This window comes from Scyliorhinus torazame, chromosome 23 (genome assembly GCF_047496885.1).
Source record: "Scyliorhinus torazame isolate Kashiwa2021f chromosome 23, sScyTor2.1, whole genome shotgun sequence".
Taxonomy (NCBI): domain Eukaryota; kingdom Metazoa; phylum Chordata; class Chondrichthyes; order Carcharhiniformes; family Scyliorhinidae; genus Scyliorhinus; species Scyliorhinus torazame.
Genome location: NC_092729.1, coordinates 35,785,880 through 35,798,060, shown reverse-complemented (window position 1 = coordinate 35,798,060; position 12,181 = coordinate 35,785,880). Strand labels below are relative to the sequence as shown.

Below are 12,181 nucleotides of genomic sequence, written 5' to 3'. Positions count from 1 at the left end.
AACCTGATGTTTCGTTAATATTTCCTTGCTAATTTTCCGATGTGCCATACAATGCACAGGATTCTTGAATGCATTTCAATGCACTTGAAGAGGATTCTAACCGTATCAGAAGTGCCATGATGGAAAATATCCCCAGGGATCAGCTTCAGCAGTCTGCTGAAGTGGTTAAATGTGTTTCAGGACAAAAGATCGAAAACAAAAATACATTGAACTGAATTTAAAAAAAAATGTATGTTGTTTATTTGTATATTTATTTTTTCATTTCAACATTTTCTATTGGAAATTAATTGTTTACCTCATATATGTAATTCCGTTATAATTATATTATATTTAAATTCGTTCGTATGCACATAAAGTTGCACACATATACACAAATAAACGCACACATTTTCGCCCACACTGACCCATTGAAACGTAAACACACATGCGGAGATATATCAGTCAGAGACATCGTACTGGTAATTGGCGAACCTGAATTACATCCTTTGCTGCATTTTTGAGCAATAACAAACTTAACTATGGTTAAAAGTCCCAGACTTGTGTGACATATTTAATAGAGTTTTTTCACATTGTGATCTCTTCATTGTCGCTTCACATTGTTGTTTCACAATAAACTGCATCAGCATCGTCACCTGTCAAATACAAGGTGAATAATCGTGAGTAATACATCTCTGATATCATCCCGTCGTAATAACCTATACAGGCACACATTAATGGTCAACAATCTTCCCGATGCGCAAAGCCGCCATTGTGAAAAACAATCGTCTGCTTCCATGTCTTTCAGCAAGAACCCTGTGTGACGATTAGCTGTGGCAATTTCTCACCTGTTCAGTTCCTTTTTAATTATAATATGACTGCCGTCGTCTCGGTTGTCGCCTCGAGAGCGCGTTTTGAGAGTACATTCTACAATTTCATCCCTGTCAATATCGTAATTTTACTGCATCTGGAAGCAACATATATTAACTAACCAACTAAACAATTATAGACCACAGCAAGAAATTTCTACAATCAACTTACCTGCCTCTGAATTTATGTGGAAACTCTCGTGCGTAAAATTGATACCCCTCCTTCACTTTATAGAACATGGAACATTGAACATTACAGCGTAATACAGGCCCTTCGGCCCTCGATGTTGCACCGACCTGTGAAATCACTCTAAAGCCCATCGACACTAATCCATTATCGTCCAGATGACTATCCAGTCACCATTTGAATGCCCTTAGTGTTGGCGAGTCCACTACTGTTGCAGGCAGGGCATTCCACACCCTTACTACTCTCTGAGTAAAGAACATACCTCTGACATCTGTCTTATATCTATCTCCCCTCAATTTAAAGCTATGTCACCTCGTGCTAGACATCACAATCCGAGGAAAAAGACTCACTGTCCACCCTATCCAATCCTCTGAACATCTAGTGTGCCTCAATTAAGTCACCTCTTAACATTCTTCTCTCTAACGAAAACAGCCTCAAGTCCCTCAGCCTTTCCTCATAGATCTTTCCTCCAGACCAGGCAACATTCTGGTAAATCTCCTCTGACCCTTTCCAATGCTTCCACATCGTTCTTATAATGCGGCGACCAGAATTGTATGCAATACTCCAAATCCGGCCGCACCAGAGTTTTCTACAGCTGCAACATGACCTCATGTCTCCGAAACTCAATCCCTCTACCAATAAAAGCTAACACACCGTAAGCCTTCTTAACAACCCTCTCAACCTGGGTGGCAACTTTCAGGGATCTATGTACAAGGACACCGAGATCCCTCTGCTCATCCACACTGCCAAGAATCTTACCATTAGCCCAGTACTCTGTCTTCCTGTTAATCCTTCCAAAATGAATCACCTCACACTTTTCTGCATTAAACTCCATTTGCCACCTCTCAGCCCAGCGCTGCAGCTCATCTAAGTCCCTCTGTAACGTGTAACATCCTTCCGCACTGTCCACAACTCCACCGACTTTAGTTATCATCTGCAAATTTACTCACCCATCCTTCTACGCCCTCCTCCAGATCATTTATAAAAATGACAAACAGCAGTGGCCCCAAAACAGATCCTTGTGGTACACCACTAGTAACTGGACTCAAGTCTGAACATTTCCCATCAACCACCACCTTTGTCTTTTTCCAGCGAGCCAATTTCTGATCCAAACTGCTAAATCGCCCTGAATCCCATGCCTCCGTATTTTCTGCAGTCGCCTACTGTAGGGAACCTTATCAAACGCTTTTCTGAAATCCATAGACACCACATCAACTGCTTTACCCTCATCCACCTGATGGTCACCTTCTCAAAGAACTCAATAACGTTTGTGAGGCACGACCTACCCTTCACAAAACTGTGTTGACTATCTCTACTCAAATTATTCCTTTCCAGATGATTATACATCCCATCTCTTATAAAGTTCCAATATGTTGCCCACAACAGAAGTAAGTCTCACTGGTCTATAGTTACCGGGGTTGTCTCTACTCCCCTTCTTGAACAACGGGACAACATTTGCTATCCTCCAGTCTTCTGGCACTATTCATGTAGACAAAGATGACTTCAAGATCAAAGCCAAAGGCTCAGCAATTTCCTCCCTAGCTTCGGAGAGAATCCTAGGCTAAATCTCGTCCGGCCCAGGGGACGTATCTATTTTCACACATTCCAAAATTGCTAACACCTACTCCTTATGAACCTCAAGCCCTTCTAGTCCAGTTGCCTGAATCTCGGTATTCTCCTCGACAACATTGTCTTTTGCCTGTGTGAATACTGACGACAAATATTCATTTAGCACCTCTCCTATCTCCTCGGACTCCAAGCACAACTTGCCACTACTGTCCTTGACTGGCCCTGCTCTTACCCTAGTCATTCGTTTATTCCTGACATATCTGTAGAAAGCTTTAGGGTTATTCTTGACCCTACCTGCCAAAGACTTCTCATGTCACTTCCTGGCTCTTCTTAGCTCTCTCTTTACGTCCTTCCTAGCTATCTTGTAACTCTCGAGCGCCCTAACTGAACCTTAATGTCTCATCTTTACATAAGCCTCCTTCTTCCTCTTGACAAGTGTTTCGACTGCTTTCGTAAACCACGGTTCCCTTGCTCGACTACTTCCTCCCTGCTTGACAGGTACATACTTATCAAGGACACGCAGTAGCTGTTCCTTGAACAAGCTCCACATTTCCATTGTGTCCATCCCCTGCAGTTTTCCTCTCCATCCGATGCATCCTAGGTCTTGCCTCATCGCATCAGAATTGCCTTTCCCCCAGATATAAATCTTGCCCTGCGGTATATACCTATCCCTTTCCATCTCTAAAGTAAACGTAATGGAATTGTGGTCACTATTACCAAAGTGCTCACCTACCTCCAAATCTAAAATCTGTCCTGGTTCATTACCCAGTTCCAAATTAAAATGAAATGAATGAAATGAAATGAAAATCGCTTATTGTCACAAGCAGGCTTCAAATGAAGTTATTGTGGAAAGCCCCTAGTCGCCACATTCCGGCGCCTGTTCGGGGAGGCTCGTACGGCAATTGAACCGTGCTGCTGGCTTGCCTTGGTCTATTTGGACCTGTGCTAAACAGCCCCAGTGAAGTTACTGTGAAAAGCACCTAGTCGCCACATTCCGGCGCCTGTTCGGGGAGGCTGTTACGTGAATCGAACCGTGCTGCTGGCCTGCCTTGGTCTGCTTTCAAAGCCAGCGATTTAGCCCTGTGCTAAACAGTTTTTCCAAATCCTATATTGCCTCGCCTCTCTTTGGTCTATCTACATACTGTGTCAGGAAACACTCCTGCACACATTGGACAAAAACAGACACAACAAAAGTACTCGAACTATGACGTTTCCATTCAATATTTGGAAAGTTAAAGTCCCCCATAACAACTACCCTGTTGCTTTCGCTCCTATCCAGAATCATCTTTGCAATCCTTTCCTCTACATTTCTGGAACTTTTCGGAGACCTATAGAAAACCCCTAACAGGGTGACCTCTCCTTTCCCGTTTCTAACCTCAGCCCATACTACCTCAGTGGACGAGTCATCATCAAAGTTCCATTCTGCCACCGTAATACTGTCCTTGACTAATAATGTCAACCCTCCCCCTCTTTTACCACCTTCCCTGAGCTTACTGAAATATCTAAACCCCGGCAACTGCAACAGCCATTCCTGTCCCTGCTCTATCCATGTCTCCGAAATGGCCACATTATCAAAATCCCAGGTACCAACCCATGCCGCAGGTTCACCCACCTAATTCCGGATGCTCCAGGCATTGAAGAAGACACAATTTAAACCACATTCCTGCCTGCCGGTACACACCTGGAACTTTGAAACCTTACTCATGACCTCACTACTCTCTACCTCCTATATACTGGAGCTACAATTCAGGTTCCCAAGCCTTTGCTGAACTAGTTTAAACCCTCCCGAAGAGCATTAGCAAATCCGCCCCTCCCCCCAGGATATTGGTATCCCTCTGATCCAGGCGTTGGCCATCCCTTTTGTAGAGATCCCACCGACCCCAGAATCAGCCCCAATTATCCAGAAGTCTGAAACCCTTCCTCCTGCACCATCCCTGTAGCCACGCGTTGAACTCCTCTCTCTCCCTGTTCCTCGTCTCGCTATCACGTGGCACGGGTAACAACCCAGAGATAATAACTCTGTTTGTCCTAGATCTAAGTTTCCACCCTAGATCCCTGAATTCCTGCCTTACATGCCTATCCCTTTTCCTACCTATGTCGTTGGTACCTATGTGGACCACGACTTGGGGCTGCTCCCCCTCCCCCTTAAGGATCCCGAAAGCACGATCCGTGACATCACGCACTCTGGCACCTGGGAGGCAACACACCAACCGCGAGTCTCTCTCGTTCCCACAGAATCTCCTATCAATCCCCCTAACTATGGAGTCTCCAATGATTAATGCTCTACTCCTCTCCCCCTTCCCTTCTGAGCAACAGGGACAGATTCTGAGCCAGAGACTTGTACCCCATGGCTTACCCCTGGTAAGTCGTCGTCCCCCAACAGTATCCAAAGCGGTATACTTGTTACTAAGGGGAACGAGCACAGGAGATCCCTAGACTGACTGCTTCCTCCCAGCCCTTTCACCGTCACCCATCTATCTTTATTTTTCGGAGTAACTACATCCCTGAAGCTTCTATCTATGACCACCTCTGCCTCCCGAATGATCCGAAGTTCATCCAGCTCCAGCTCCAGTTCCCTAACGCGGTTTCTGAGGAGCTGGAGACGGGTGCACTTCTCACGGATGAAATCAGCAGGGGCACTGACGGCGTCCCTCACCTCAAACATTCTGCAGAAGGAACATTGCACTACGTTCCCTGCCATCCCCTCTAGATAAAAAAAAGAAAAAGAAAGAAAGAGCTTACCTGTTATTCACTCCCCTTCTCAGCAAGCACTCACTCGGCAACCTCTGCGCCCCACAAGATAACACCTGAGGGAAAATAAAAGAAAAGCTACTTACCAGTCACCAGCCAGTCCCTTACCTGCAGGCTGTGACGTCACGGTTCAACTTCTTTCGACTTCTACCTGCCCTCGAGCCTTCCTCGTGTTCTTTACAGCGGTTGGTTTTTTTTGGTTAGAGGAGGGGGTAGGGACGGAAACACTGAAGAAGTGTTCCGGGTTTAAGTGTCACTTGACAACAACTCCTCCACAAACTACCTTCAAGTAAGGGTGAGCACACGGAAGTATGCAAATTACCCCCGCAACAGCCAATCAGCAGCTCCGCTCTACTGCCCTCTGCTGGATAATTCAATATAATTCAATAACTATCTTTTTCCATTCACGGTTGAATTCCATCGCTACATGTTGCTGGCTGAATTTGATGCAACTCTTTGTATTTGAGACATAGTGATCATTTCAGTTAACCTCACCATATTGATATTCCTGGTTTAGGTGAGATGTTCATCCCGAGTTCAACAGTGTGTTTTGAATAAATGTAAATCCAGCAGCTGCCGAATTTCAGATGGTATTGTAGTTAAATGTTAAAGGGAACTACGTACATATCTACTTAGTGGAAATGTGACTGATGTGTAAATGTTCAGATATCTGTCACGAGTAGCAATTTCAACTGGTTTTCTCAATAACAAGAAAGTATATGCATGTAAACACAGAAGTATAATTATATATGTACATTCAGTGTACATATACTTTAACAAATATATGTATTTCACATCTCTTTTTTGACAATGACTGAGAACATATTGTCTGATTGTTTCAGACTCTATACGGCCTTATTTAAATTGACAGCATTCAATAACGAAGACTTAATACTTACTCTGTGAGTAGCAGTTTGCATTGGTATGTTACTATTATATCCAACATGAATTGATCAATCTATCCGGTAGGTTTTCAAACATACCTGCAGGAACTGGCTTTCTCTTGATCGGAATAAACTCTAGTCCCAGAATAATCACGATCCCTAACACGATCAATGCAGCGAGACTGAAACGGATTGGGATTGAACTGGAAACTAAAAGATTATGAGGAGAAAATGAATGACCATTTTAGTGCGTCATAGGCCAGTAGTGAACGGGATGTGTTTTAACATTTCCATTAAATATTTTAGATTTTAGTTGAACTGAATTTCTAACAGCTCTCGTCGCATGATTGGAATCCATGACTCCAGAAAATTGTCATGTGTTTCTCGATTACTAGTCGAGTGAACACGCCACTGCGCCACCGCTTGTCCCAGGAAATTGATGCATTCCCTACCTATCCAATAAACATAGAACATAGAACATAGAACAATACAGCGCAGTACAGGCCCTTCGGCCCACTATGTTGCACCGAAACAAAAGCCATCTAACCTACACTATGCCATTATCATCCATATGTTTATCCAATAAACTTTTAAATGCCCTCAATGTTGGCGAGTTCACTACTGTGGCAGGTAGGGCATTCCACGGCCTCACTACTCTTTGCGTAAAGAACCTACCTCTGACCTCTGTCCTATATCTATTACCCCTCAGTTTAAAGTTATGTCCCCTCGTGCCAGCCATTTCCATCCGCGGGAGAAGGCTCTCACTGTCCACCCTATCCAACCCCCTGATCATTTTGTATGCCTCTAATAAGTCTCCTCTTAACCTTCTTCTCTCCAACTAAAACAACCTCAAGTCCATCAGCCTTTCCTCATAAGATTTTCCCTCCATACCAGGCAACATTCTGGTAAATCTCCTCTGCACCCGCTCCAAAGCCTCCACGTCCTTCCTATAATGCGGTGACCAGAACTGTACGCAATACTCCAAATGCGGCCGTATCAGAGTTCTGTACAGCTGCAACATGACCTCCCGACTCCGGAACTCAATCCCTCTACCAATAAAGGCCAACACTCCATAGGCCTTCTTCACAACCCTATCAACCTGGGTGGCAACTTTCAGGGATCTATGTACATGGACACCTAGATCCCTCTGCTCATCCACACTTTCAAGAACTTTACCATTAGCCAAATATTCCGCATTCCTGTTATTCCTTCCAAAGTGAATCACCTCACACTTCTCTACATTAAACTACATTTGCCACCCCTCAGCCCAGCTCTGCAGCTTATCTATATCCCTCTGTAACCTGCTACATCCTTCCACACTATCGACAACACCACCGACTTTAGTATCGTCTGCAAATTTACTCACCCACCCTTCTGCGCCTTCCTCTAGGTCATTGATAAAAATGACAAACAGCAACGGCCCCAGAACAGATCCTTGTGGTACTCCACTTGTGACTGTACTCCATTCTGAACATTTCCCATCAACCACCACCCCCTGTCTTCTTTCAGCTAGCCAATTTCTGATCCACATCTCTAAATCACCCTCAACCCCCAGCCTCCGTATTTTCTGCAATAGCCTACCGTGGGGAACCTTATCAAACGCTTTGCTGAAATCCATATACAACACATCAACTGCTCTACCCTCATCTACCTGTTCAGTCACCTTCTCAAAGAACTCAATAAGGTTTGTGAGGCATGACCTACCCTTCACAAAGCCATGCTGACTATCCCTGATCATATTATTCCTATCTAGATGATTATAAATCTTGTCTCTTATAATCCACTCCAAGACTTTACCGACTACAGACGTGAGGCTCACCGGTCTATAGTTGCCGGGGTTGTCTCTGCTCCCCTTTTTGAACAAAGGGACCACATTTGCTGTCGTCCAGTCCTCTGGCACTATTCCTGTAGCCAATGATGACATAAAAATCAAAGCCAAAGGTCCAGCAATCTCTTCCCTGGCCTCCCAGAGAATCCTAGGATAAATCCCATCAGGTCCCGGGGACTTATCTATTTTCAGCCTGTCCAGAATTGCCAACACCTCTTCCCTACGTACCTCAATGCCATCTATTCTATTAGCCTGGGGCTCAGCATTCTCCTCCACAACATTATATTTTTCCTGAGGGAATACTGACGAAAAATATTCATTTAGTATCTCGCCTATCTCTTCAGACTCCACACACAATTTCCCATCCCTGTCCTTGACTGGTCCTACTCTTTCCCTAGTCATTCGCTTATTCCTGACATACCTATAGAAAGCTTTTGGGTTTTCCTTGATCCTTCCTGCCAAATACTTCTCATGTCCCCTCCTTGCTCGTCTTAGCTCTCTCTTTAGATCCTTCCTCGCTACCTTGTAACTATCCATCGCCCCAACCGAAACTTCACACCTCATCTTCACATAGGCCTCCTTCTTCTTCTTAACAAGAGATTCCAATTCCTTGTGTAAACCACGGTTCCCTCGCTCGACGCCTTCCTCCCTGCCTGACCGGTACATACTTATCAAGAACACGCAGTAGCTGATCCTTGAACAAGCCCCACTTATCCAGTGTGCCCAACACTTGCAGCCTACTTATCCACCTTATCCCCCCCAAGTCACGTCTAATGGCATCATAATTGCCCTTCCCCCAGCTATAACTCTTGCCCTGCGGTGTATACTTATCCTAAAAGAATCCTTCATGATACTGAGCAATTCCATTCAATCACCTGTTAACATTCTCAAACTCCCCTGGGCGCGTGCGCTGTCCATGCCAACCCACGTGACCGAGTGACGTGACAGGAGGGAAATTAAGTGTACTTTCAAAACACCTGACGACCTTGACTTAGCCCAATACATTGAAGTCATCAGGTTTATAAGTTTAATACCAACAATGTATTTTAACAGTACTGTAAGTACAATGACAAAAATATAACTGCCACTTTTCTCAACTCAGCCCCCACTTTCCAAATAGCCCCCCTACCACACACTGAGACACACTCACTCACTCAGACACAGACACACACAGACATACACGGGCTCACACACAGACACACACACGTAGTCACACTCAGACACACACTCACGGTGGCAGACAACATTGAGGAAAAGAGTTGTGGAGTGAGAACAAAGTAAAATAAAATAACATCGTGAAAGGATCTCTAAAGCATTGCGCCTGCTTTCAGTTCACGTCTTTCAAGAGTTCAAGATTTCGTTTTGATACTTATTCCTTCTGGGCTTGAAAGGATATTTTCGGCGAATGTTGTCTACTTTCTTTTTGAATCAACATCATTTTAAATTCGGAGTAATGATATGTCAGGTGCTCACTGGTTTTTGAACAACAGACTAGTTTTTCTAATTCAGCAAGGAGCGAGAGAAAAAGAGCTCCTCCCCCTTTCAAGGCCGAATCTTCTGCCCAGCTCTCTCAGAAGAATCGCACATGAACCAGTCACTGACTGTTGCCAGGCAGAACCGTATTACTCGCCAGCCCACAGACTGACGGGCAGCCACACGAAATGACGTCCTCCCAAGTTGGTTCTTATGATAGTCTCGGTGTCTCTCCGAAGTACAAAATGTGGTAAGCACTGGCATGATGAACAGGCTTTTCTTCAGGCACATTTTAATTATGGGTCCACGGAACAAAATAATAAAATAAATGGTAGCATAAGGAACTGAAAAGGAGGGAATCTAACATAACTTCCCCCGTCCCGTCCCCCATCCCACCTGAAGGGATGAAACTTTATTTGAAGGACGTTTCAAACCAAGCAGGGTAACGCAAAAAACAAAGCGCACATCCATTTATCTATCCTTTCCCTCTACTTGTGTTGCCGGAATTCTTCTATCTGCCACTTACCAACTGTAAATAATTGAGAATCTATCCACCATAATCTGGTCCTTGTCAGGAATATGGGAAAACGTAATATTGAAACGTACCATCAATGAATTCTAAAGGAGCCATCTTGCATCTGAGTTTTACATATTTCTATAAACCAGGGCAGATTATGGTTCTGAAAGATTAGGCTGTGTTTATTACCATACCGGACACATAACTCAAAATGATGAAGGGTCTTTAGCAATGCGCTTTCGAAATGGTGTCGACTTCCTTTGGCACGGATTTAATTTTCACTGAAACGTTTCCCACCAGTGTTTACAGCACTTTTGTTCAGCTCTCTCAGAAACATCCCGCTAGAACTAATCACTGACTCTTGTCAGAGAGAAGACTGTCGCTGGACAACCCATAGGTTGCCAACAGACCAATCGAACCAACTTCCACCAATGCAGATCTTAATATTCACCCGGCGCCCGGGACACATGTAGCGCAATAGTAGCGCCAAGGACCTTGGTTCCAGAGATGCCCCGGGTCAGTCTCCGTGAGGAGTTCGCTCATTTGCCCCGTGTTTGTGTGAGTCTTAATACGAAAAGCCAAAAATGTGCAGGGTCCGTGGATTGGCCACGCTAAGTTGCCCTTTTGTTTAAAACCAATAGATTTACCCACCACCGAGGAGTTTCTATTTCCATCTCCAAAATACAAAAGCTGTGTCAAACAGGCCTGACGATCAGGTTGCTTCAGCTTGAGTCCACTGATTCTATACATCATGGTCCACGGGAGCAGCACGGGAGCGCAGTGAGTAGCACGCAGCCTCACAGCGCTGTGGTCCCAGGTTCGATCCCAGCTCTGGGTCACTGTCTGTGTGGAGGTTGCACATTCTTCCTGTATGTGCGTGGGTTTCGCCCCCACAACCCAAAGCTGTGCAGAGTAGTTGGATTGGCCACGCTAAATTGCTCCTTAATTGGAAAAAATGAATTGGGTACTCTAAATTTATAGAAAATAAATAAAACATTATGAGTCCACGGAACAAAGAAAATTACATAAAATAAATGGGGCAAAGGGAAATCAAAAGGAATGTCTCTAACAACATGCTCCGCTCTCCATGTACGAATTGTAACCATTTCTAAACTTGTGGCACATTACAAACAGTATTTTCCGTCTTTCTCCAATTTGGATAATTTACCCCAGTCTGTCTATCCTCCTCCCTCAGAATGGTGCTCCGTAAAAATGATCCTTCAACGGCAGCCAATCAGGAATGGAGTTGGCAAGGTGCTGGGATGTGGATCTTGTCTCAATGCATCTGCTGGTATTATGCAGCAGAACTCTCAGTTTACATTTGGAAATATCTTGATTTTTGGCTTTGAAGCGTGGACTTCCCCATGACACAGCTAACCTGTGCCAACCAGGAGGCAGATGATTTATTGCTGCCAGATATTAGATCATGTACACATTTAATTCTCGGTGTAGTCTGTGCCAAGATTTAACACCAGAGCACTGTGTTCCTATTTTCATGTCAGCTTGAATTGCGAAGTGCACCGGTTAGTTTAACGAGATAACATCTCATGTCTGAATTAAAACAGGAACACATTATCCATAATCAGGTGGATATATTGACTGTGCATATCACTCACCTCTTACACTGATGCTCAAAGGGTCACTGGAGGTCGAGCATAGCCGGGTTCTGTTCACCTTCGCTTCATATCGACAGGTATAATATCCTATTTTGGAGTGATCGATTTTATTGATGGTGAAGGTGACAGAATGCATTCCTGCAGCAGGAGATTTAACGTTGACAGAATTCGATTGTCCTTGTCTGTATAAGTAAAATGCAATCCCAGGACTGTCCTGGGAGCTGGAGCAGTTAAACGTGACACTTTCACCGTCAGCAATAACATAGGAATCCACTGAGAAACGTGGTTTATTCAGACCTGGACAGAAAGAAATAGTGACGGTCATTACATATTCAACACTGAATCAGGTTATTAATATTCAGAACTTTAGTCGAATTACCTAATTGAAAAGGAGACAGAGATAACAGGATGCTATCGAATGTGAAGGACTGATCAGTCAGGGAGGCAGTGGGGCCGTAGTACTGTCAATGGGTTGTGCTCCAGAGTCCCAGCGTTTTGATTTGGGGCACGG

The 12,181-nt window shown here is 44.4% G+C and overlaps 1 long non-coding RNA gene across 1 annotated transcript; it reads right to left on the bottom strand.

Annotated features, from left to right (window-relative positions):
• Positions 1-216: 216 nt before the first annotated feature.
• Positions 217-11,729, bottom strand: LOC140399732 (uncharacterized). Its single transcript, XR_011937828.1, has 3 exons — positions 11,671-11,729; positions 6,336-6,446; positions 217-632 (listed from the first exon to the last, which is right to left on the bottom strand). It is a non-coding gene; the product is annotated as an uncharacterized lncRNA (long non-coding RNA).
• Positions 11,730-12,181: the final 452 nt, after the last annotated feature.